This window comes from Eumetopias jubatus, unplaced genomic scaffold, assembly GCF_037043125.1.
Source record: "Eumetopias jubatus isolate StellerSeaLion01/CBP00866 unplaced genomic scaffold, mEumJub1_p1.0 scaffold_1, whole genome shotgun sequence".
In the NCBI taxonomy this organism is placed as follows: Eukaryota; Metazoa; Chordata; class Mammalia; order Carnivora; family Otariidae; genus Eumetopias; species Eumetopias jubatus.
In genome coordinates this window covers 68,600,834-68,627,077 of record NW_028274807.1, presented here as the reverse complement: position 1 = coordinate 68,627,077, position 26,244 = coordinate 68,600,834, and the positions used below count along the sequence as shown (strand labels likewise).

Below are 26,244 nucleotides of genomic sequence, written 5' to 3'. Positions count from 1 at the left end.
AGTGAAGAGGGCATTCTAAAAGTTTTCAGAGACAGAGGAGGAAAAAAAGTCAGATAAAATCCAACAAAATCAAGAATCACAATGACGGCAGCTTTCAGCAATAGCCTTGGAACGTTAAAGAAAATGGAGCAAGTCCTTCAAAATTCTGAGTGGGAATCATTACCAACCTAGAATTCTGTGTCCAAACAAAGTGTCAGTCAAGATGAGAGTACATGAAAGGCCTTTTTAAGATGTTCAGAGTCCCAGAGATTTGCCTCAGTAAGCATTCACTGAGTGGCAACCATTAGGATTAGCATGTTGGCTTCTGGATTTTTTTCTTTTAACCTCTTTCTTTGTTTCTCTTAATGTGAGATGTCTTTAGTAGATACAAATTAAAATTAATCCCTTCATTCTCTTTTTAAAAAAAGGAGTTAATAGGTAGACAGGTTTGAGGAGAGCCTGAACCACATGACGGTTTTTTTTTATTCAGCAAAGCATTCGTCCAGGCCTTATGTGAAAATGTTCTAGTCAAAGCTATGAAATGTGTGGTGAGGTGATGGTACTGGTGGTGGGTTCGTGGCCTAGCTGAGGTGCAAGGGACTTTGGGGTTCATCTAACCCAATCTAACCAAATCCCCTTATTTGACAGGAGAGGGAAATTAATCCCCCAAAGAGGAAGGACTTACCTAAGGAAGATAGTGTCTGAAAGATGGTAGACAATAAACATTTGTCGAATGAATGAATGTGTCAGTGGGTAAGTAAATGAGTTAAGCCAGGGATTATCCAATGCTCTTAACTCATAGGTAGAAAAACCGATGACCCCAAGATAGCAGAGCCAAGAGCAGACTTGGGTTTTCAAATTCTGGGGTCAGAACACTTCTCGCTAGACTTTGCTAAATTAATGATCGCTGTCCCCCTTAATGTCATAAAGCTCTAGGTCCACACTTGCACCTAATGTATTGATACACGGATTGGAGTCAGTGTGGGAAGAGGGTTTTCAAATCCAAAGCTTGACAAAGCTGCAGAGAACACGAAGCTGGGAGAGGCAGCTAAGATTACAGATCATGGACACCCAGGACCTTTGTGAGCTTCTACTCTAATTTCCCACTCAAGGCAGGACCCCTTCCATGACATCTAGCTCTCTGTGTTATGACACTCTTCTCTCCTGGTGGAGAGCTGAGGTATTCAAAACATTTTCTTTGTTTTTGTAATTTCCATCCATGGTTCTTAGTTGCCCTCTACGGTAATACAGAAGAAATCTTCCTTTCTTCCATGGAGCTCTACATAGGTAAAGACTAGATGGATAACTCCTTAAGTCTTCTCTTTTCCACACATTCCTTAAAATGGCTCTCAAATGTGTAGTTTCCACTATTTTCATCATATTCTTCTGGATGAACTTAGTATGTCACTGTCCCTCTTGATAGGGACACCTAGACCTGAACCCAATCGTTTAGGACCTAGTGTGTCCAGCACAGACTAAGTCAAGCGCTCACTTCTAGGCCTAGACACTGTACTTCCATCAATGTGGTCTGAGAGTCTTTTCTTGGCTGGCTTCTACTGAGCACGCAGCCTCCTAAAGACCCCAATCTGACTCACAGGGTCTTTTCAAGCGAACTTCTTCCCTTTCTCAACTTGAGGCTTTAACTCAGAGAATTTTCTATTTATCTGTGTTAACTTCAAATTTCTAGCTAAAGCACAGTGCTCTTGACTCTCTCATCTTTCAGATTAGTGATTCCTTCCAGTTTTGTGGTATCTGCAAACCTGAAATTTATGCTTCAATGTGTTCATCCAAGTGAGAGACAAACACGGAGAACAGTTAGGTAGGAACAAGGACAGAGCTCACGGATCCTATGCCCAGGCTCCGAGCAGACAGGCGCCATCCACCCAGAGGAGGAACTGGATTTGCTCAGGGCGTAATGAACACCAGGAGTGGAAGTTACAGGGTCTCAGATTTGGCTTAACTTAATGTTTATTCACTTGTTCATCCAACAAGAATTTATTGAATGCTGGTTGGAGGGTTCGAGCTCTCCCACGAGGGAGGGAGGAAATGCAAACTGATTGCGAATGGTGTCTGCTCCTTATCTCTGTACTCCCTGTCCAGGCTTCAGAGGGCATCAAGGCCAGGCACAAGCGATCAGCAGACACATTTGGGAGGATGCATAGCTGGCCAATAAGCGGAGGCCTCTGCAACCTTGACCCCTCATATGCAGATAAGGGTTCTGACAAGGCGGGGTGGTGGGGGTGTGTCTCCCCGCTCCTTTGTGCTTCCCTGAGGCTGATGTCCTTTACTGATGTCCTGCTTGTAGGTACCTGGGCACTTTCCTGCAACACATGCCAGAGCTTGGGAAAGAGGAAAGAGCCCAAGGGACTGGTGCTGAAAACCCACGGTGATGTGCAGCAGAGGGCGATGAGAGGTGGCTGGGAGAAGCCGGGAGTACAAAGAGCTTCTCTGCAGGTATAGAGACGGGAGAAGCTGTGGGCTGCCCTCAGGCATTCTCACAATTGTCCTCTGTGCAGTTGGGCAACACTGAAAAGTTGAGCTCCAGGGGCCATCTGGCCAAAGACCAGACAGGACTTCAAAGAAGTGTACCATGTCATCCAACCTCAGGTATTCAGATGTGGGTCACCATTTTCCATTCTGTGGGTCATGGGGTCTGGAGTCAGACTGCTAGGTTTGAATCTGTCTCCATTGTTTCTGTCTGTAAAACCTCAAGCAAGTTAGTTAGCCTCTCTCTGGCTAATTTTCCTTATCTATAAGATAGAGAAAACATGAATCATGGTAAGGATTCCGTGAGTTCACACAGGTAAACCCTGACATGCATCACATGCTCAATAAATGTTATCTATTGTTTATCCACTCGTCCTAACTTGGCACATACCCAGGGTGTGTTCCCTGCGCTGATACCGTGTGCCTAGGGTACAGAAATCCACTCCTAAGCCAGCCTTAGGGATACACATTGGGAGAAACTGGCAGACTGGAAAAAATAAATAAAAGCAACCATATAGGACCAAGCCCAGGGTTAAAAGGTTTAGGGTACAATTTAGGCTATAATTTCCCTTTGTAGGGCCATGGATATGAACGTCCCTTCTTTCCCGCACTAGGGCTCCCAGAGAAACAACAGACCACATCAGGCTGGGAAGGATTTCTTGGAACTATTTGCCAGACCAGGTGCATAACATGTTTATACTGAGGTGATGGGGGTGGGGCGGGGTTTGAGATATCCACTTGCATATACAAAATTGGCAAAACCATCCCCGGAGGGAGGCCATACCTCCCCCTGGTTGACCAGAGAATACCAGTCAGCCTCATTATTGTTCTGTCATCTGAGCACAGGCTGCAGGTCGGCCAGGACCAGAATTGGGAAGAGGGCATGGGTGAAGTTCAGGGGTGTGCTGCTGAGTGCCCGGGAGGGGAACCTGTCTCAGAAAAGGGGCCAGCTGGCTGCTGGCAGCTGGGGGTGAATTCAAATGCACATGCAGGAGCAGCACATTCTAAATGCTTTGACTCAGAAGGCAAACACCCCTAGTCACTGTCTCCCAGGCCCAAAGAGATGCCAGTGGACATCCGGTTGATTTCCCCTTTTCAAGCAGACTAAGATAATGATGCACACTTGTATGACCCTTTACAGGACTCACAGACATCAGCCTGATCCTCACAGACCCCATTTTGTAATCTGATTTTACAGAAGAGGAAAGCAAGGCTCAGAGAGGTGAACTATCTTGCTCAGGAACACACAGCAGCAAATCACAAAGGCAGGACCCCAAGTCTTAACACCCCAGTTACGTCACCCATGTACTTACTTGCTTACTCACCAGCCAGCCCCTGAGCTGTGCACAGGGCACAGAGGGCTGAAGCAGACAGTGGTGACGGCCTGCCCTCACCAGGCTTACTGTCCTGTTGGGGAACATCATACAAACACCCCAAGCGTGACAAGAGGGGAAGCGTGGGGTGCTGGCCCCGGGGATGAGGCGGGGGTCCCTCAGAAAGTGATCTGCTCTTCCCATTGCCGACTCACTGGACTCCTCCACTGGGTACCGCCGTGGCTGTCTGGCCTTGGAGCTGTTTATGTTATAGCTCTGTCACCAGCCCGGGGCTGTGAGACTCGGCGAGAACTACTCCTCTGCTCACCCACCAGCCGGCAAGAGCCCAGAGAGTCCGCCCTGCCCTAGGCCAGCCTGTTCGGCTTCACCACGCCCTGGCCATCCCCAACCGTGGGGTTCCATCCTGGCAGTGGGGACTGGAGGAGACGGCGGCTATCCAGGTGAATGATCCAGAACACATGCCCAGCAAGGAGGAAGGGAGCAGACGCAAACGCAGGGGTTCCCAGAGTCTTCACAGTGTCTTCCTTAAAAGTCAAAGCTTTTGTCCCCAGTGAATTACAGACTTTCCCTCATCCCCGATCCTATCCTTGCTGTGTCAGTGTGAAGAAGGGCCTTTATCTGCGACCCGCACTTCTTCCTTGTCCAGGCTCACCCATTTATTGAGGGAGTCCTAATAGGATTTTCTGCTGTCTGCTGCCCTTGGCTCATTTTCTCTGGGACTGACGGCCACCTCCGTCTCATGTCTGGTTCATGACACTGGGTCTTTCTTATAGACACCTTCCCGCGTGGTTACCATCAGAATGTGCCCTTTGGACTCTGCTTGCTACCTGCACCCTTGACCGTGTGCATGATCTCTGACTCAGCTCCGTCTTAAAGACCTCTTAACTCTCCACTCAGGTTAGCTCTCTAGGAACCAAAGGGCAAAAGCACAGTTCTTAGTGGTGCGCAGTGGCCACTAGAGGGAAGCAAAAGCTAGGATTTACTAAAGGAACTGGCCACACTTGGGTTGCTAGAACCAAGGCTGGACCCTACCCTGGATGGGGCACACCACTGGCCCACCCACATGGGAAACAGACAGACAATTGCTTAGTGCCTGGCACAGGGTAAGTGCTCAATAAATGTTTCCTGGATGAAATTCCTAGTTTTAGAAATGAGAAAGCAGGTGATGTGATCCCAAAATTAGTTGGTGTCAGGGCCCCGCCTTCCCCGTTCGGGGGCCGGCGTGCCATTCTATCACATAGTCCATCAGCCCTCTGCCTCGTCCCCCTTTCTGCGCTCCCCCTCTGTGGTCCAACCCAGGGAAACCGCCTCCCTATCCAAGTCCGTTCTGGAACACTTCTGGATAAGCAGTAGTTAGAGGCTGTTTTCTCCTTCCCTTACACCTAATTTGTCACTGAGTCCTGCCACGTTATTAAACATCTTTCTCTTGTTTTCTGGACAGCTCCCTTGCTATTCCAGGCCCTCATCAGCCACCTCCCTGTCTCCTCCACCCTCATGTCCTCTATTACTTCGTAATTTACATAGACTTTGCCCTGTCTGCCCCTTCAAATTCTCCCAGCCTCCTCCAGGCATTCATAGCTCTTCATAATCCTCCCCAGCCACCTGTTCAACTACTTGCCAATAGATTTGCTGTTTGGTGTTTGGATGGTGCCTTGAATATGTCCTGGTTATTTCTGCCTCTGGATAAAGATTTTACTTATTTGTCAGAGAGAGAGAGAGAGAGAGAGCAAGCACACAAGCAGGGGGAGTGGGAGAAGCAGGCTCCCCAATGAGCAGGGAGCCCGACGCGGGGCTCGATCCCAGGACCCTGGGATCATGACCTGAGCCGAAGGCAGACGCTTAACCAACTGAGCCACCCAGGCATCCCTGCCTCTGAACTTCTATTGATGGGTAACATTCCAATGGCAAGATTCCCTTTTCTTCTCCAGACCCCATCTTCCCCAGTGTCAAAGGTCATGTACGGCTCTGGATTCCCCAATATCTCACACGTTCTTTGGCAGTGGTCTGTCTCCACAAAGGGCTTTCCTCTTTCTGGGACTAATCTTGTCTGTCCTATGTGTTTAAATACTCTAGCAGTCAGAAAGACAGATCCCTCACTTTGGGTGGTCTGTGTATAGGTATATACTACAAAACGTTATATTTCCTGGCTATTTGGCTTGGCGACTGAATAATCATGTTTAGATTGCCCTCTTCATTTTATCAATTTTCTCCTATTCTATGGCATTGTATCAACAATGGGACATCCCAGAGTTCTGTGTTTGGTACCAGACAAAATTATTGTGTGTGGGACATCATAGCATTTTTCTTCATAATTTATAGTTTCTTGAATTTTTTTTTCTACCAAAAATACGTCAGTATTTCTAACTCAGAACCTGTGTCTCAGTTAAGTAGTCGTGGCGATGGCGTAGGGGGCAACTGGTAAGGCTAAGAGTTCACTGCACGGCAGCGTGGTGGTTTATAGTCTGGATTTTGAACTCAGCATCCCAGACTAAATCCAAGTTCCACCACTGACTAGCTATGTTACCTTGGAAATGTTAAAAATACAAGGTCTGTCTATGCTTCATTTCCTCACCAAAAACATTGAAGTACTGTGATAACAGAGTTGTTGTTTTGATTAAAGACCGTATCACATTCGAAGCACGTGCTGTCCAGTTAATGGCTATTGTTCTTGTTCCTGTTCTTATTTTTTTTTTTTTTTGAGAGAGAGTGTGAGCGCGTGCAAGTGGGGGAGGGAGGTGGAGCAGAAGAAGAAGGAAAGAATCCTAAGCAGACTCCACGATGAGCGCAGTGCCCAACTGGTGCTCGATCTCACAACCCCTGAGATCAGGACCTGAGCCGAAATCAAGAGTCGGACACTTAACTGACTAGCCACCCAGGTGTCCCGGCTTTCATTATTATTTGGTGTGATTGACTGAGTCACTAAGTGTACATGACATAGTGTCTTTTCTTTAGAGGGAGAAATTACTCATTTTATTTTTAAATTTTTTATAACATACATACAGAGAAGTGCATCCATCAGCTCAACAAATTTTCTCAAACTGAACACATCTGTCTAATGGGCACCTGGATCATGGAAGAGAACATGAACCTCACTCACACTCCCTTCCAGGCACTATCCCATCACAACGCATTATCCATAGCATTTTATAAAAAAGATTTATTTATTTATTTATTTGAGAGAGAGAGACAGAGCATGTGCTAGAGGGGGAGGGGCAGAGGGGGAAGGAGAGAGAATCTCAAGCAGACTCTGCACTGAGTGCAGAGCCTGACACAGGGCTTGATCTCACAACCCTGAGATCATGACCTGAGCCGAAATCAAGAGTCACCCGCTTAACTGACTGAGCTACCCAGGTGCCCCACAGTTATTTTTTTTACTATAGTGCAAACACTTAGCATGAGCTCTGTCCTCTCAACAAACATTTAAGTGCACAATATGGCACTGTTGACTATAAGCGCAATGCTGTATAGCAGATCTCTAGAACTTGGGATACTTCCTTCTGTACCCCCTTGTCCCACTGTCCTGCTGTGTTCAGTGGCTCTGAGCAGTGGAGTTTCAGCAGAATTAAACAATTCTGGCTTTCTCTGATAGCTGCAGGAACTGGGGCTAAATATTATGGAAGAGTATTAAACTGTAGGTCCAACTGGAATGTCTGGGCTAGAATAAGATTCAACAGCTAGCGCAGAACGCGAAGTCAAGCTCACAGACCCTCCGTGGACTAGGGAGAGACGAGAATTTTATTCTCCTTTAAATATAAATCAACCATGCCAAATGTGGGTCATGAGCAGCCATTCATACAGTTTCAGCAAAAGAGAGGAAACACCTATATAGGTATCTTTAAAATGTTACAATTCTTTCTTTGTGCCCCTTTGCCTGTGATTAGGAGTCTAGCATCTAGGAAGGGCCCACTTGACTAGATGGAATAAAAAGGGAGTGTACAGAGGACTTGGTAAAGAAAGCTGACGGCCCCGGGAACACACGCCATCCTGGCTAGGAGTTCCTGGTGGCAGTACGTAGTAGGTGGACAGCAGATGTCTTTACATCTTTGGGAAAAGACAGAAATTTGGGTGCCACTTGTGCAAGTAACAGAAAACTTGGGGATTGCACCCAAGGAAAGGCTCCTAGGCCCTACATTTTAGCTCATAGGACAAGAATGAGCTCTTAATTATAGAAATGGTTAGTAGTGCCAACCTTGGGATGTATTTGGTGTATTTCAGACAAAAAAAAGGGGAGTCTCCTGCTTGAGCTGAAAATGTTGGTATGTAAGTGGGAAATCACACCCCCCTTCGGCACCACAATAGGGGAGCCTACCTTGGACATCCATTTACCCTCCTCCCCACTTTCCTGGGTCTGAAGCTACTGGTAACACATTGAGTTCTGCATGAGAGACGGTCAGCTCTCAGCCCAGGCACCAAGCTGCACTCCTCTTCCAGTATTTACACCACCCCTTCTGGACGGTCTGGTCAACTTCAAACCAACTTGGTTTTTGAAGGTGAGAGACCGCCTAGGTTATCTAAGGCAGACATAGAAATTCTTCTCTTTTAAGGCTGACCTCAAGTTACTCATTCATTCATTCATCCAACAAATATGTATTGAGTACCTCCGCCTTTGGATTCACAGCCAGCATAGACTGCAATCCCCAGATAACCTGCCTCTGAGCAGACGGCACTGGGAGCTCAGTCCCGGGGCTGCTTCTCTTCCAGCAAAGGGCAGGAAGCAGCGGTCCCTCACCCACTGGGCTTCCAGAACAGCCCTGTGTCTCTATGTGAGGTGCTCACACTTCAACACAGGTGCTGCTAGCAGCTGCAACGTAGACTTTTTTTTTTTTTAATCTCAGCAAGTGAAGTTTGAGAAAACTAAGACACCCTATACATCAGGGAAATTGGAAATTATAGCAAGAAATTCACAATTCATTCCCGAGGCATAAAGCCACATGTGCCACGAATGCCACCGAATATCCAAGGGCTGAATGTTGACCTCAGGCTCACTGGCAAAGGAGGGAGAACATGAAAGACCCCAACATTTAGGGAGTTGTGCTCTTCGTATGCCAGAAAGAGAAAATGAAGACTGAAATGCTGTTTGCTACAGTAAAAGAGTCAGAATTTTTGGCCAATGTGCAACGAATCAGTAGTTAGTATAGGAACTGTAGGGCCCTTCCTAGCGTGTGTGCTCTTAAATATGGCCAAGCCATAAGGAAACAGCATGGACATCACCTCTGGCCTTCAAACTTAAGTGCATCCCTTTGGTACACAATAAAATCTTAACCTTTTTACAAGCATCCTCTGCCACACCTGCCTCTCAGTCCTTCTTTCTGCCCCAGCAACCTATAGCCCACAGCTGTAGCCACAGACAGCTCTGCACATCCAAGTGCCTTTGGTCAGCTGTCCCCGTCTGCCTGGAATGAAGAGCCTCCCTCCAGGTTCCGCCTGCCATATTCCCCTGCTCCTTTGTGGTCCAGCTCAATTTCCTTATGTACTGATTAGTTACCTGACTTAATCATTCAGCAAATAGTTGTTGAGTACTATGTGCCAAGTACTCTGTTAACTGCTGGGGTTCAGCACTAGCCCAGAAAAACACTTCTACCTTCATGGAGCCTGCATTCTTGTAGGGGAGGCAGGCGGTAAACAAGAGAAACAGGCAAAGTAAGCAGAACCCTGGAAAGATAGTGGTAAGCGTGGAAGGGAAAAACAGAGCACGGAAAGGGTAGAGGGGGTCTGGTGTGTGGGTAGTGGTGGGGTGCGTGGGGGGGCTAATGGTTCTGCAAGGATTTCCAAACCCTACTACCCCAGAAGTGCTCCTTCCCTACACATTCCTGATATACAGTATAGGTCCCTCTATTACAGCATCAGCATTAGCTTCTTCGTATTTACGTAGGGGCTATTTATATATATATGGGTGGGGCTCTGCGACTAGAATTGGAGCCCCTAGAGGCTCTGTATCTATCCCTAGATACACTTTACTCAGCATCTGTTCACATGGTGCTTCCTGAATTGGGAGAGAACTGTGTCCACAGAAGTCAGCCTCTAACGCACCCTACTTGTTTTTCCCCCTTGGTGTTCTTTTTCCTGCAGCTTTCCCTCCTTCTTTTACTTTCCTGTTTGCATCTGGGGTTTTCTTAATACTCTCCTGAGCAAATATCCTCATAAATTAATTTCCCTCCCACTAATGACTTCTGAATGAGAACCACCTCTCATCAAATAACTGGGGGAAAAACATGATCTCTTATGGCAACTCATTGCAGAGAAAATAATTTATTCAAAGAAACCTTCTGTGGGATTTCAAAAACAGGTCCACAAATCCTTTGATACTTCACCCTTTGGTTTCCTCCACTTGAGCATGGGCTGGACTTAGCGACTCACTTCTAATGAGTGGAATATGCTGGAAGACAGGATGATGTGTGCCTTCGGAAGCTGGGATATAAAAAGCATTGCAGCTTCCTCCTTGCTCTCTGTGGGATCACTGGCTGTGGGGGAGGCCAGCCACCATGTCGTGAGGACACTTAAGCAGCCAGGTCTTGGAAGCAGGTCTGCCAGCACCAACCCCCAACCACCCCACGCCTGTCAGACCTTCAGAGACTACAGGTGTGGCTGGTACCCTAACTGCAACCTCCTGGGACACTCGGAGCCAGAGCTACCCAACTAAGCCACTCTTGGATTCCTGACCCACGGAAACTACTGGATAACAAGTGTTTGTTGTGCGAAGTCACTAAGCCTTGAGGTACTCTGTTCTGCAGCAATAGATAATTGAGTGAGTTCTGCTCTGGTTCTATGACTGACCTTCAGCAAGTCAGTTAACCTCGCTCAGCCTTAGTTTCTCAGCTGTTAGTAAAGTGGGTTTGGGTCGGAGGACTCGAAGCAGCACCAGCTCTCACACCCTGTGCTCCCCGAACAAAACAAAAACACTCCAGGAATAGGGTAGTTTGGGCCAGCTGTGTGTAAAATGTAACAGTCTCGATCTCTCTGGGGGTATTTCTGCCGATTCAGATAGCAAGGCGGTCATTACCTGAACCCACAGATGCAAGCTGGGTTCTGGGAGGTGATATTTAACTTAGAAGGGGAGACACGAGAGTCGCACGCACAGTTTTGTGCGCAGGAGGGGCCTTGAGGAGGTAATATGCTTTCCATGGGTGTGAGCTTCATAGCCCACAGTGTGTTTCCATGAGTAGTATTTCACTAAAAGCTCACGAATCTCCATTCTACAGCTGGGAGGTTGAAGCTTCAGAGAGTTTTGGTAATTTGCTCAAAGCCACACAGTTCTTAAGTTCCAGAGCTGAGAACTGAGCCACAAACTCTCAGTTGCTATGTACTACCTTCCGTTACTGTCAGCTGCCTCTCTGAGGACTGGCCCGAGTGCTACACTGGGCAGGCTGAGGACATGGCCTGGCAGAGCCACGGCTCCTTCTGTAAGAAGCTGTGCTCTTCCAGGCGGCTGACAGAGCTACATTTCCTATCACACGAGTCCATTCCGCCCCGCGCCTGTAGGTGGTCATCATCACCAGATGAGGGGGTCTGCCCTTGGGAAGCTGCCCTAAAGGCGGCCAGGGGCAAATGACGTGGCCTGGGGCAAAAAGATGAGTGTGGCCAATTAGATTCCATCTTTCAAGAACGTTTACTTGGACGGAGTAAGAGAACAATACACTTACCCTAGGGCAGTAAAGGTTTTTAAGAGGGGAGAAAGATCAGACGGGCCCTAATGGGCCACAAGCAAAGCCAAGATGATGGGGGAACAGCAGCTCAGAGCAAGTGGTGATAATAAAGTGAAGAAAAGGCATACATGGTGTGGGACCTGGAGAGAGGGGCCTGAACTGGAGCCAGAAGCGAGGTCCCTCCCACCGCCTGGATCCAGGACCGAAGTACACGCCCTGGCTCCACAGGACCCAGATCGACTGTGGCCGCTAGGATTTGCTTGCCATGAGATTCTACCTCATCAGTTCTCCTTGAGCTACCTGAAGAGTGCTCTTACTCCGCAACTAAGTGAATTTAACTAGAGATGACATGGCTGATACAAAATATAAAAAACCAAAACTGTGTGATTATAAAATTCCAAGAGTCATATGGGTTTTTTTGTTTTTGTTTTTTTTTAAAACAAAACACACACACAAAGGCCTTCGTGGACTCCGATCACCGAACAACATAAAACACTGGCAACACCAAAAGCTGTGTCTCATGGCACCGGGACACAGGACGGGAGCCCTACTCCCTCACAGGATGAGCTGTGGCTAGGAACCAACCAACCGCTTTCCCGTGTTTAAGAAATCGCTCCAAACCTTCCTTGCAGGAGAGGTATAATCAGCTCATAGAAATACAAAGACCAACTATGACATATGTGGGGTTTGACTGGCATACGATTAGAGAACAGGCTTGTGAGCTTCTGAATGTCACCTGTGATGGGCATAAACCAGTGAGTGCCTCAGAAAAGACTGCATTTTGTTAAATGGTGCCCTCTGAGTAGCCTTCACCTGCCAAAAAATGGCCCTTCACAGCCCCGGGACAGACAGAGGGTAGAGTTCCTGACTAAGAGCGAAGGGTCCTGGATACGGCTCCCAGCTCTGTCACTTCGTAGCTGTGTGGCCTGGGTAAGCAACTGCAACTTCCTCCATCTCTCCAACAAAAAGCACAGACTAGAACACCACCAAGGCCCATTCCCGCTCTGAAAGTGTGTGTGATTCAAAGATTCTCAACTACTCTGCCCAGCTAGCAGCTTAAGTAGGCACTCACCATACCCGGGTGAGGACCATATTACCACAGTACGTCTAGAAAACTCCAAACAAACAAAAACCCAGAACACACAGTCTGGCCACCGGGCAAATTCTTTAAAATCAGAATAGTTCCATAAACTGCTTAATGCCTATACCTAGACACATGGCTTCCCTAGGCCTATTCTTCTTCTAGAAGGGCCTGAATGGGTGCCTAAAAATAAGAAGGACTTTCTTGCATGACTCATTTCTTATCTCATTTTTTTTTTTTAAAGTAGGCTCCACACCCAACGTGGGGCTTGAACTCATGACCCAGAGATCAAGAGTCGCGTGCTCCACCAACTGAGCCAGCCAGGCAGCCCTCTCATCTCATTCACATTTAAGATAATTCAAGGTCAAAAGTTTAGAAATATAGACAACTTTGACAACTTGCCCCATTTTTGTCTCTTCCTTTTTTTCTAAAAGAATCTGGAAAACCTAAGCCTCCTCCGGCTTCTTTCTTTCAGGCTTTCTTACAAAAACACTCGTGGCCACACCCTGCTCTTTATTCAGCACCTCATTAAACCTCTAGGCAAACAATGAATCATGGAACACTACATCAAAAACTAATGATGTACTGTATGGTGATTAACATAACCATAATAGACAAAAGAAAAAAAAAAGAAAAAATAAACCTCTAGGCAAATTATTTACAGTCCCCTCCAACTTTGCTTTGCCCTAAGCCCCGCAGCATCTGCCTGGTGGAGGCATGCAGGGTGCATCTGGTCCTGGGCCTCAGTGACACATGACGAGCCGGTTTACAAGTTATTCATGTAACTATTGTCATGCTCATCATTTCTAATGGAACAGTGTTCAGGGTTTTAAAGCTTCCAGCCTCTTGTCCCTCCGTTGGGAATGGATTTGGAGCTCTGACAGCGGGCTCTTCCCCTCAGAGGATCGATGCACTTTAGAAAGAAAATCTATCAGTCCCCAGGAGACCCAGAGAGCCTAAATGCAGGAGGGTGGTTTGTCCTGCATTTTAATATCCCTGAAACATGGTGGTAAGTAGATTTTTTTTTTCCCCCTAAAACCCTCTAAAGCCATTTTAGGATATCCTGAAATCCCCATCTGACTGCTCCCCTAGACACCTCTTGATCCGCAGGCTACAGATCCCTCCCTGCCGCCCCCCTTCTCTGGGACTGGCACAGTGTGGCACTGGCATGGTGGACTCCACTAGTGCCTCAGGACACCATGGGACAGCCCAGTAGAGATGGTGCTGGAGCCCCAGGCCAAGGGTCAAGAGTCTGGGCGGCCACTGGTTCTTCCCCTGCGTGGCTGGTGATCTTGAGCAAGCTGGTACGTGAAAAAAATACATATAAAGGCCCCCTTGAGCTCTGCCCTCGTGTTCTGATTCACAGCTTGTCCTTCACTGAGTCCCGTGGCGGCCAAGGCCGAGGACTGAGCCCAAGTGTGGTTGGTGATCAGCTGCAGCCACCGAGCACTGGGGCCTTTGGGGGCCCCACTGTGTGCTCTGCTATGGGTGGCCACTCGGAAAGACATTCTGCTTAAATGTCCCCATTTATCCTTGCCATTCTGAGATGACATACCCTTCCGAAAGAAATGAGGGGAAAGTCTGTCTCCTTCCTGCTCCAGACACAATATCTTAGTTCCCATTTAAAAATGTCTCTTGCTGTAAGTTCCTTGATGGAAAATTCTATTCTCTTCTTTTAGTGTCACAGTAATCCAGAATAGCCAGCACTGCTTTAAGAACTTATTCTAAATGTCAGCCAGCTTATCCACAGCGTACACTCGTACCTTAACTCCCTGATCACAAGCTACTAGCCGGTGACCACTGCTCCTTGACTACTTACCTAAGAGTAATAAATGCTGCTCTTCTCTCTGTCCCTATCTCACACTGTTCAACGCCATTCCCTGGTTCCTGTAGCAAGGTCACTCTAAAGCATCCTACTGTCTGCAAGAAGGCAAGTGAGAGAAGACACACCTTGCAGTGTCGATCCATGCAGTTTAAGAAAAACACACTATACTATACCTGTACTTGTCAAAAACCAAAATGTTATTTAACCTAACACGTTTGCCGTTTTGTTGTTGCTGTCAGCAAACCTGAAGATGAATTCACTTCCAACATGGTAGTGGGGACTCAGATGGCTCACGACCCCTTGCTCATTCCTTTTCTGAGTCCTCATTGTATGATCTTCTAAACCTTTTACATTCTTTATAAGCGAACAAACCTCTCAACAGTAAGAGGTCCTGCTCATGACTTTCTGAGGAAAGAGAGGCCATACAATGTGAGCCTGCTCTACTTCGTTCTCCCCCTATTCCTCCATTGCCTAGGGAACCAGGTTCAAGACACTGAGCATCTTGAGATCTGAGCATTTAGGGCCTCTAAGATCCAATTCCTCAATCTTTCCAACTCATCTGCTACCAGACTGACCGTCTGCTCCAAGTCACAGCAACACTTGCTAAATTCCCAAACATACTCAACATGTTCCCAACTCCCTGACTCATACGTATGGTGTTTTCTGTCCAGAAGAGGTTCTACTTCCCTCTCCCAAGCCACACCCCTCTCACCTTCTGGAAATCCTTCCCCACATTCATGCCCAGCTCAGATGAACCCGTCCGCAAGCAGTTCCAAATAATTCCCTCCCTCCCTTTCTAGCGGAGTGCGATTTGTACACATTACAGCACATTTTTGCTTTGGATATTTGTCTATGTTCCTGTATCTTCCGTAGGATTCAAAGTGCCTTAACAGTACAGCCTGGGTGGTTTTTAAAATTTTTTTTATATAGAGAGGATTTTCAATAATTGTTGATTTAAATTTGCTGAAATAGATAGTGCTATACTCTGATTCCTCACATTTTTGAAACTTCTACATCCCCTGTTTCCTCCATATGGACTCTCTTATGTTTATTTTTGAAATTCTTCATCTTTCTTAGAGTTTTAGTTAAATTCTCAAGTACTTCTGGGAAATAGTTGGAGTAGATATTTTAAATGCTTTTTATTGGTTTATAATTTTGGACTTTTCATTGGGCCATCATTAATTTTGAGGAAATTCCTCATAATTCTTTAAAAATTAATGTTTAAAATATATTTTATATATCAAGAGGGAAAAAAGCAATGCTCCTTTATGATATAGGGAAAGAGGAGTTATGAGTCTCAAAGAGACTTTTGCTATACATTAATACTATTCTGTACAAAATAAGCACAAGCTGTGGAGGAGGGAATTAGAGAGATGTACAATGGATTGCCACTAACTATTTTTCTGATAATACGAGATAGTATGGCAAAGAATTCTAGGTGCCGCCCAAGTCCATTCTGCCCTCATTTCTTAGTAATGAAGACTCATTTTTTTTTTTTGAGGGGCTGTACATTGCCACCTAGTAAAAGAGTATTTTCCCCAGGTCTCCTTGCAGCTAAAGTAGCCATGTTATCAGACTTTGGCCAGTGGGATGAAAGCCTGAGTGCCAGCTCCAACTAGTCTCCCAGGTGTGTGTGGGGTGTGGGCGATGGCTCTTCTTCCCTGTTGCCCAGCCCGCCCCCTGCAACACCTGCCATCTTGGACTGTGAGTTAGAGCACACCCTACGAAGAGTGGAGGAATGAGCTAGAAGGAGCCCGAGTATGGATGATGCTGTGGGTCTTTTCCACCAGTCCTAGACTACTTATCCTCAGGTGTCTGCTATGTGAGAGAAAAAAAACCCGAACTTCTATCTTATTTAAGCCAGTGCCATTTGGAGCTTTTGTATGTAGCTGAGCCTTCTAATCCTAACTGATACAGATGAGAGGATTTTATGAAGGTAGAAAGGGGAATTTTGGAAATGTTTTTAATCTCCATGATTTTCTATTCTGATCGGAAAGGAAAGGAAATTCAAAAGCAGCTTGGATCCAAGGACCACATATCTTTGACAAAAGAAGACAGAGTGAGGGGACGCCCCAGAACCAATTCTGAGAGCTGAGCTCTGAGGCCTGATGCCTGCAACATGGCTGCTCCAAAAGCCAAGTGACCAGAACAGATTGGAACAGATGGAAGGGGCAAGTTTCCAGAGGTCAGGCCGTAGCATTCTTAGAAAACTCCAGGACTGCTGGTATAAGCAGAGCCCAGAAAGTCTCATCTAACAGAGAAGATAAGAAACAAGCTGTAAATCAGCATAAGAAGTAAATATGGGACAACCTAGAGTGGTCAATGATGACTGAGGTTTTATGAGAATATCTGTATAAATATACATTCTTCTCAAATTTGTTTCATTTTATGTATTTTAATGTTCACAAACTTAATACTTACGAGAGTGTTTCCAAGTTTACAGTCTTAAAAACATCTTTACATGAAAGATTCCCCTACCTGCCTAATTGACTGTACAATAATGTGCTGTTTTGTTTTGTTTTTTTAAATTTACTAGGGAGACTCTTTCTGATGCTTTCCTACTTCTTAAAAGACCCACATAGTTTCCCGGTAGGAGCTACAAAAATTGTAGGACATGTGTGGGTGATGGGATAATTAGCTTCTCGAGGATTAGTCTTGATTTTCTAAACCTGTTTGGTAGTGATGACTAGCAACCAACTTTGCTTTAGCCCCAACATGGCAGTCTGGTATCTCCATCAGTCTCTTCTTTGGTTGCTCCGTGTTTCCCCATGATGAACTTTAGTCCTGCCACCTGTAATCCCTGCCTGCCCGTGTGAGTGTTGCCCTCTGCAGACATCAGGCTTCAGAGACTCCCCTGCATGGTAAGTATTAACTCCCTATACCTTTCCCAGCCTGCATTTGTCTGACCTTAGTGTCCAGTCTTCCATGTTCCAACCACGAGAGCCTTTTTGTGCTTTTTTGGTTTAAACTCTTCTGTTCCTGCTTCTGAAATCTTTGTTCAGGCCATGCTGGGTGCATGAAAAATACTTTCTATTCATTTGCTCTGCCAACCAACCCTCTCCCATGCTAACCTCACAGGTTTATCTCCTCCAGGGAGTCTTCCTGAACAATTAGGAACTAGGTTTCCACACACTCATCCAGTTTTCAACCACAGTCATTTCCTTAAAATTTTTGTCATTTAATGGAGGAATATACGTTTTCTTTTGTAATTAACATGGCTTTTCCAGCTAAGAGAACCTTGCCCGAAGCACAACTGTTTGTGCATCCTTTCTTGAAAGTTTCATCACATCCAGAATCTGTCTATTCCTCACATCAACTTTCTTTCTCCCTCATCAACCATTCTCTCGTATGAAGTTTTTCCTAGCTAACTAAAAACTGTTTCCAAGATGCAATTTAACCACCTCCTCACTACATCATCAATGTACTTGGCACCCTCATAAGTGAGATGTGTCCTTCTAAGTGCATGGCTTTATTAAATTAGCATTATTCCACAGTCTCATAGACCCTGTATTTCCTTTATGCCTGAGTGGACTGCAAGTCAGGAGACCTAAAACTAGTCCTGCTTCTCCTGGTTATATGAATTCAAGCCTAGGTTTTTCGCTTTTATGAGTTTTAGATTCTTAATCTACAAAATGAAAATCATGAAGGATTCTTCTAGATCTAAGATTCTGTTATTCCCGATCTGTGAGTTAATTCCTTATTGGAACTACTTCAACCACCTGGCACTGTCATCCAACCCAAAATACCTCCGCTCCTCACTCCAAGGGCAGGTGGCAGTTCTTATAACTTATTTTTTTTTTTTATTGTGTTTAGCACATGGCCAACAGTTTTGGTACAATATGGAAAGAAAGCTAAATATACTTAAATGATTGAGCAAATCTGCAAATTTCAGAGATAGGGAATAGAGGAGGAGTGTGTCCTGTGGACTTCCTAATTACTGCAGGTCCTCAGAAGACACATGGCAAGGAACAATGAGTTCTCTCCCTGTCTCCTACCTGGGGAAATTGCTATATTAGATTAAACCCTTCCATCAGGAGAAGCTACCTTTCATTTTCTTTCTTTCCTTTTTTGTTAAGATAGCTTTCTTCTTCTTCTTCTTCTTCTTCTTCTTCTTTTTTAAGATTTTATTTATTTATTTGACAGAGAGAGACACAGCGAGAGAGGGAACACAAGCAGGGGAAGTGGGAGAGGGAGAAGCAGGCTTCCCGCGGAGCAGGGAGCCCGATGTGGGGCTCGATCCCAAGACCTGGGATCTTGACCGGAGCCGAAGGCGGACACTTAACAACTGAGCCACCCGGGCGCCCCCCCCCCCTTTTTTAAAGATTTATTTATTTGTCAGAGAGAGAGAGAGAGAGAGAGAGACGGCGCGAGCACAAGCAGGGGGAGCGGCAGGCAGAGGGGGAAGCAGACTCCCCACTGAGCAAGGAGCCCGATGTGGGACTCGATCCCAGGACCCTGGGATCATGACCTGAGCTGGAGGCAGACGCTTAACTGACTGAGCCACCCAGGCATCCTGCTACATTTCATTTTCCAGAAGCCTTATAATCATGGTGAATGGGGATGGGATACGGGGGCAGTGGAAGGGGTCAGTAGCTGCAGCTGCTTGAATGCTCAATTGTGTGGACCTCCAAATCCTGGTTTTCCACCCAGTGAACCTGTTTCCTGGTCTCTTCATTCTGGGTACAAGAAGACTGTTTCTCAGGCCTAGCTGTAACTGTGACAGTTGAGGCCAGCCTCATGATGCTGTGAAGATCCAGGAGAACTTTTTAAAGCGTCCATATATAGTTGATTACTTATTCGTACAGTTTAATCCTCTCTGGACTGTCCATAGTAACTGCAGGATACTGCTGCCTAGCTCCAAGGGCCATTTTAGAGATGATGTTTACAGGCATAGATCAGGGAATGCCAGGGTTTCAATGGAATTTAAGAGATTATGTGTTCACTTATCATTTAATACCTTGTCATTTCCCAAAAGAGTATCTGGAGAGGCTTATAAAATATATATATATATGTTAAGACATTTAAAATATAAAACTAGGGGTGCCTGGGTGGCTCAGTCGGTTAAGCATCTGCCTTCGGCTCAGGTCATGGTCTCAGGGTCCTGGGATTGAGCCCTGCGTTGGGCTCCCTGCTTGGCGGGGAATCTGCTTTTCCCTTTCCTCCCTGCTTGTGAGCTCTGTCGCTAGCTCTGTCTCTCTCTCTCTCTCAAAATAAAAAATATATATATTTAAAATACAAAACTAAACAGAGAGGGGGAATTCGTAGTTCCCTCGTTTACACATAAGGAACAGAGACTCAGAGAGACAAAGTGATTGGCAAAGACAAAGAGCTGGGACCAGAAACCCTTCCATTTGTTACTGATGACTTTGATTCCAGGCTGATAGTTCCCCGCTCCACCCCAAGTTCTGCCAGCATCTTGAGTGACTTCATCCACCTCAAGTTCTGCCAGCATCTTGAATGACATCATCTCCCTGTGGGAAGCCCCTCCAGCCCCTTGGCCTCTTGGTTGACCTTCTCGTCTCCACTGAGCTCCTCCTTCACTCCACTTCCACAGCCCCTTCCCATGTTCACACCTTGGATCTCACGGTCACCATTTTTGACTGTCTGACTTCCACAACACTACATTAGACATCTTCCTGTCTTCAGCAGCATTCTACACATTCTGATAGGTTGTATTTTTATTTTCATTCAACTAATTTCCCTTTTGGTTTCTACCTTGACCCATGGATTATTTAGAAGTGTATTATTCAGTTCCCAAATACTTGGAAAATTTCCAGAGCTCTTTCTGCTAGTTATTTCTAATTCTATTGTGGCAGAAAACATACTTTGCACAACGTGAATCCTTTTAAATGTATTGGAACTTATTTTATGGCCCACAAAATGGTCCCTTTTGGTAAATATTTTATGAGCACTTGAAAAGGATGTGTATTCTGCTATTGTTGGGTAGAGTGTTCTATAAAATGTTAACGAGGTCAAGATGGTAGATTGTGTTCAAGTCTTCCATATACTTACTGATTTTCTATTTATCCTAGCAATTATTGAAAGAGGGATATGAAAATCCCCAACTGCAGGGCACCTGGGTGGCTCAGGTGGTTAAGCGTCTGCCTTTGGCTCAGGTCAGGATCTCAGGGTCCTGGGATCAAGCCTGCTCAGCAGGGAGTCTGCTTCTTCCTCTCCCTCAGCCCCTCCTCCCCACTCATGCTTGCTCTCTCTCTCAAATAAATAAATAAATAAATAAAATAAATAAAATCCACAACTGTAATTGTTGATTTGTCTATTTCTCCTTGCAGTTCTATCAGTTTTTGCTTCATGTATTTTGAGGTTCTGTTATTACATGCGTTAAGAGTTTAGGGTTTTTAGGTCTTTCGGACAATCGTTGTGAAATATCCATCTTTATCCTTGGTAATATTTTTTGCTCTGAAATATACTTTGGCTAATATTAATGTAGCCATTCAAGATTTCTTTTGCAATAATGTTAGAATGTTACATTTTTTTAAAAGTCCTATTTGTATATTCATATTTAAAGTGCGTTTCTTGTTGGCAGCATATAGTTTAGTCTTCTTTGTTTTTGTTTTTTTTTTAATCCACTATGACAAGCTTTGTCTTTTAACTGGGATGTTTAGGCAATTTAAATTTACTATGATTATGAATATGATAAGGTTTGAGTCTATTTTCTTGTTATTTGTTTTCTATTTTTCTTTTCTGTTTTGTTCCCTTTTCCTTTCTTTTCTGCTTTCTTTTGGATTACCTGAGAATGTTTTATGATTCCATTTTATGTCCTTTGTTGGCTCATGTTATGGGCTGAATTCTATCCCTCCCAAATTCATATGTTGAAACCCCAAATCCCAATGTGACTGTATCTGGAGATAAGACCTTTATGGAGATAATCAGGGTTAGGTGGGGTCCTAACGGTGGGTCCCTAATCTAGTAGAACATGTCCTCATAAGAAGTGGAAAGGGCATGAGAGCTCTCTCCGTGTAAACACAGAAGAAATGGCCATGTGAAGACATCTGCAAGTCAGGAAGAGAGACCTTATCAGAAATGAAATTTGCCAGCAACTTGATCATGGACTTCTAGCCTCCAGAACGGTGAGAAAATAAATGTGTTGTTTAAGCCACCTGGACTGTCCTCTTTTGTTATGGTAGCCCAAGCAGACTAAGACAGCTTACTGGTTATAACTCTTTGTTCTGTTATTTTAGTGATTGTGTTAGGATTTATACGATACATTTTTTTTTTTTTATTATTTAAGACCTTTATTAACGGGTGCTTGCCGTTTGTTGATTTTTTTGAGAAAATCAAGTTGTAAACTTTTTATTACAAATTAAAAATGAGGTTCTTAAAAATCTCAATTTGACCAGATATGAAACAATTTAAAAACCTTTAAAGGTGTATTGAGAAAAACCAGGTTTTTTTTTTTTTAAAAAAAACACGTTTGTCATTACCAAAAAGAGGCGTCTTTAGGTAAAAATAATAAAAACCCCATGCTTCATAGATAATGCAGATAGTTCTATTTATCTGGTCAGTGGGCAAAAAGCAAGCACTTAAGGTCTTCAGCTCCAATCTTTTGTTCATTTCTTATTGCTGGAATTTCATCTTCATTTCTTCGTGTTGGATGACTAAACCGGATGATGGTAGAGATGGTAAGCCGGCATTTACTCAGCCCCGCCCTGCTCAGCCTCGGGAGCGGACGAATTCTCAGATGGTGGATCGGCTGGTTTTGTCTCTTTGCCATCTTGTGGTTTAGGGTTTTCTGGGCGTCTGCGTCGGTAATTGAAGTTGCGGCGGTACCGACGTTGAGGTGGCTGCTGACCTTGGGTCTCATCTCCTTGATTTTCCTTATCTTCCTCATTACCATCCTCTCTAGGCTGTCTTTGGCGAGGAGGACCCCTGCGGAATCGTGGTCTATAACCCCGATACATATTCTGTCTCACTGGTCTACCTTGTTCTCCTGCACCCTGGTTGTCAGCACCTTCCATCACTTCTCCCTGCGCAGGAGGGTTGGAATACTGTGGTCGACGCCCATAGGGTCTCCGCATGTAGTAAGGTGGGAACCGTCGCCTGCGGTAGGGCCGGCGCTGTTGGGCCTGGCCTTCGGGAGCACTTTCCGATCCCTCGTTCTTTTCCCCACTCTCACTATTCTGGTAATTCTGCTGGTAATTGCGTGGAGGACCCCTGCGACGTGGATAGCGTCTATAATGGTTACGATCTGCTGCATATTTACTGCCTTGCACTGGAACTCCACCAGGGCCTGTCACATTTGCTGCCTCCGCACCCTTTTCTCCTTCAACAACATCAAACTCCACAGTCTCTCCATCTCCTACACTGCGAAGGTACTTCCTGGGGTTATTCTTCTTTATGGCAGTCTGGTGTACAAATACATCTTCCTTGGTGTCATTCCTGTTGATGAAACCATATCCGTTTCTTACATTGAACCATTTTACTGTTCCCAAAACCTTCGTTGCGATGACCTTCTTGTCCCCGCTGGCAGGCGCCGCCGATGTGAGGCAGCCCGGGCCGCCGCTCCCTGCGCCGCTGCCCGTGGTGCCGGGCTTGGTGTCGGCAGCGCTGAGGGCGGGGGCAGCGGGGGGGGCGGCGGGCGGCTGCTGGGTCTCGGCCTCGCTGCTCATGGTTGCGGTGATGGTGACTGGGGCCGGCTGCGGCAGCGGCGGCTCCTCCCGGGGTGTGATGGTTAACTAGGCCGGCGGCGGCGGTGGGGCTGCTCAGGGCTCTCTGGGGTCTGCTCTCCGCTCCCGCTACCGATCGAACTAGCCGATACATTTTTTTTTGAGAATTTTTTTGAGGGTTTTTTTTTATGTTATGTTAGTCACCATACAATACATCATTAGTTTTTGATGTGGTGATCCATTTTTAACTTATCACAGTTACCTTCAAGTGATATTATACCACTTCATGATAGTCTATCTTATAATACTACACTTCCATTTTTCTCTTCCCGATGTTTACGCTATTATTGATGTACAGTTTACTTTACATATGTCACAAGCCACACATTTCATTGTTATTGCTTTTGTTCAAATATTCAATTATTTCCTTTAAACAAACTTCCCAGACTTCATTTTAATTTTCAAATTCATTAGATATATATTAGCTGTCCTCCAGATTACAGCAAATGACAGTTTTCCAAATGTTTCAACACTGCACAATGTAGGTGTCCATTTTTCTGGCCTCCAATAATACTTTACTCCATCTTTAGCCCATTTCCAAAGCCAATACCACATATTTTGTTTTTTGTTGTTCTTCTTTTTCTTTTAAAACATTTTGGTATCGCAGCATCCCAGTTCTAGGTAGCAATTTCTGTATTAGCTTTGCTGGAATAATAAACATACCATGCATCATAAAAATTTAAAGGACAAGAAAGCTTAAAATGATTGCATTTTATCTGACTTTAAAATCTCTATGCCAGCTTTCTATTGGTGAATATTTGTCTGGTGTATCTTTTTCCATCACTTTATTTTCTATACCACTGTTTTAGATTTTTATGTTTTATACAGTGTATACCTGAATTTTGTTTTAAAGATTAAATTGGAAAGTATTTGTATTTTAATCAATATATTAAATCCATTTGCATCTATTGTTTTAACAATACACTTGGGCTTCTTTCTGACTTTTTTTGTTTGTATTTTCTATTCACCATGAATTCTCTTTGCATCTTTTATTTTCTTTTCTCTCAGACTGATAAAGATCAATGTATTCTCCTTACTTTCCTCTACCACTATTGAAAGTGTATAGTCTATTTCTATTCTTTTGGTGGCAATCCTTACATTATCCTTACAAATGTGTATTTTTCTAACAAACTCTAAGTTAATTCCTACTTTTATCCTGCTTTGAAGTCAGACAAGGATCTGAGCTTGCTTAACCCTCCCTCAGATCACTCCATTTTGTTTCAAGAGGTTAGTATTCTTTTTATTCTTACTATTTGCACTCAACATTAAATTATATTTACCACAATGTTTTAATGTTTCTTTAACTTACAATATTTTTTTGCATTTAATCCCTCCCTTCTGGGTTCATTTTTCTTTTTGCAAAAAAGCAAGAACTTTGTGAGCAGTAAAAATCTCTGAGTTCTTGTACATTTGAAAATAAATATCCTTACCTCACCTTCACCTTCTTATCTCACCTTCTTAAACTGTAATTTTGCTGGGCATAGAATTCTAGGTCATAGGATTTTCTATTCGAACAATGATGCTCTTACAGTGTCTTCTTAGTCTCTGTTGTAGTGGATGAGAAGCCTGCTATCGAACTGATTGTTGTTCCTTTGGGTAACCAGTTCTTTCTCTCTCTTGTTGTTAAGATTTGTTATTATTCTTGATTTTCCCTAGTTTCACTATAGTGTTTCTATATTTCCTAATTTCTGGAAAATTCTGGGTCATTTTCTATTTGAAAAATGTTTCCTTGCTGTCCTCCTCACTTTATCCCAGAATTCTTATTGAAATTATTTTTTATCCCATCTCTTTTATCTGGCTGTGCTCTAAGAGATTTCTTCACTTCTGTTTTCCAAATCAGTAATTCTCTCTTTGTCTGTGTGAATTCTTGTCTTAAAGTCACTGGTTTCTGTTTTATATATAGTAGTCTTCTTATACCACTTTGTCTCTTTCATACTATGCTTTATGTATAAATCTTGTTTCTTTACCCTGGCATTTGCTATTTCTAGTGCTCTTCATTTCTTTGTGTAGATCCATATTTCCCTTTTGGTATCATTTCCTTCTCTGTAAGGGTCTCCCCTTAACATTTTCTGTAGTGTGGATCTGCTGGCAAAGAATTTTTTTCTCAGCTTTTGTATGTCAGAAAAAAAATCTTCATTTCTGTCTTCATTTTTGAGAGATATTTTCACTGGGTATAGAATTCTAGACTGACAGTTTTCTTTTCACTTTCAGTACTCTATTCAGGGGCTCCACTGTCTTCTTGCTTGCCTTGTTTTCAATGAGAAATATGCCTCATCCATATACTTATGCCTCTGTATATAGCATTTTTGTTTTTCTCTGGCTGCTTTCAGGATTTCCTCTTTTATACACTGGTTTTGAGCAATTTGATTATGATAGATCTTGGTATAGTTTTCTTCATAGTTCTTGTGCCTGAGGTTTATAGGGATTCCTGGATCTATGGTTTATAGACTTTATCAAATTTGAAAAATTTTCAGCCATTATTATGTTAAATATTTTTCTGTCCCTCTTCCCCTATGGGAAACTCCAATTACATGACTATTAGGTGGCTTAATTGTTCTGCAGCTCACTTACACTTTGCTGCTTTTTTAAAAATGATTTTATTTATTTATTTGAGCAACAGAGGTAGTGACAGAGAGCATAAGCCAGGGAGGAGAGGGAGAAGCAGGCTCCCCACTGAGCAGGGAGCCCAACGTGGAGCTCAATCCCAGGACCCTGAGATCAGGACCTGAGCTGAAGGCAGACGCTTAACCAACTGAGCCACCAGACACTTTGCTCTTTTTAAAGTTATTTTTTTCCATGTGTCTCATTTTGGATAGTTTCTATTATTGTGCTTTCAAGTACACTTAAGTTCTCTCCTGCGGTGTCTAATCTACTGTTAATCCCATCCTTCTATTTTTCACCTCAGCCACTGTAGTTTTCACCTAGAAGTTCAAACATGGATTTTTCTTTATGTTTTCCATGTCTCTACTTAATCTGAATGTATGGAATACTTTAAATAATAACTGTTTTTAGGTCTATCTCTGCTAATTCGAACATCTGTGTTAATTCTGGCTAAGTTTCAATTAATCCCTCTTCCCCCCATTATGGGTCATATTTTCCTGTTTCTTTGCATGCCTGGTAATTTTGGATTAGATGCTAGACATTGTGGATTTTTCCTTATTGGATGCTCGATATTTTTGTATTCTTACTACTTTATATCCCTAACTATTTG

General features: G+C 44.3%; 1 protein-coding gene and 1 pseudogene across 6 annotated transcripts in view; both read right to left on the bottom strand.

Moving 5' to 3' along the window:
* KALRN (kalirin RhoGEF kinase) overlaps positions 1–26,244 on the bottom strand; it is a 694,375-nt gene that overhangs the window by 194,689 nt on the left and 473,442 nt on the right. The gene's annotated exons all lie outside the window — the stretch shown is intronic.
* On the bottom strand, positions 21,760–22,991 carry LOC114199412 (Y-box-binding protein 1 pseudogene; annotated as a pseudogene).